At 34.6% G+C, this 837-nt stretch overlaps 1 protein-coding gene across 1 annotated transcript in view; it reads left to right on the plus strand.

Annotated features, from left to right (window-relative positions):
* Positions 1-479: 479 nt before the first annotated feature.
* Positions 480-837, plus strand: part of CSUI_005395 (uncharacterized protein) — a 1,994-nt gene continuing 1,636 nt past the window's right edge. Inside the window, exon 1 of the mRNA XM_068065571.1 lies at positions 480-568. The gene's annotated coding sequence lies outside the window, so the exon portion shown is untranslated. The remainder of the gene's footprint in view (positions 569-837) is intronic.

Genomic DNA, 837 nt, shown 5'->3' on the forward strand with positions numbered 1-837 from the left:
TCTATCTTTAGTCTATCTATCTATCTATCTTTAGTCTATCTATCTATCTATCTATCTTTAGTCTATCTATCTATCTACGCCCCTTTTTGTGTATCCAGACTGATACATATTTATATATATATATATATATATATATATTTGTATGTCACATGGTGATGTATACGTGTAGTATGTATACCCAATACATAGATATACAACTACTGTATATATATATATATATGTAGGATATGTGTATATCTATATATCTTTATATTGTATGTATGCGTATGGGAACATGTTTATGTGGGTCATGAGAGAGAAGGAGAGAAGATGCGTCGGGATCGATGAGGGTATCAACAGGCATGCATGCATCTTCTACCACCCCGCTTGTAAGAGGACACCTTGTTCCTCTTCTTCTTTTCATCTTCCTTTAGATTTTTCTTTCATGAATGAACTCTGTTTGCTTTCTTCTTCTACTTTTCTTGTGTTGTATGCGTGTGTAGGATCATCAATTGCGGTGTCTATCGAGGTTTGGATGACGGGCCTCCCTACTTCTCAAGCTCCGAGCTCTTAGAACGCTATCAACAAGGTAGTCAAAAGAAGAAGAAGAGACTTTCTATTTCTCTATCGATCAGAAAAGTGAAGACTACGAATGGAGCCACAGACAACGATGAAGAAGCACAGGATGTCGATACATGCAAAGAACATAAATAGATAGATAGACAGAATAAAGATAGATAGCTAGATAGATAGATTGATAGATGGAAGAATGATAGGTAGATAGATAGATTAAAGATAGGTAGATAGATTAAAGATAGGTAGATAGATCAAAGATAGATAGATTAAAGATAGATAGAT

This window comes from Cystoisospora suis (genome assembly GCF_002600585.1).
Source record: "Cystoisospora suis strain Wien I chromosome Unknown contig_2614, whole genome shotgun sequence".
Taxonomy (NCBI): domain Eukaryota; phylum Apicomplexa; class Conoidasida; order Eucoccidiorida; family Sarcocystidae; genus Cystoisospora; species Cystoisospora suis.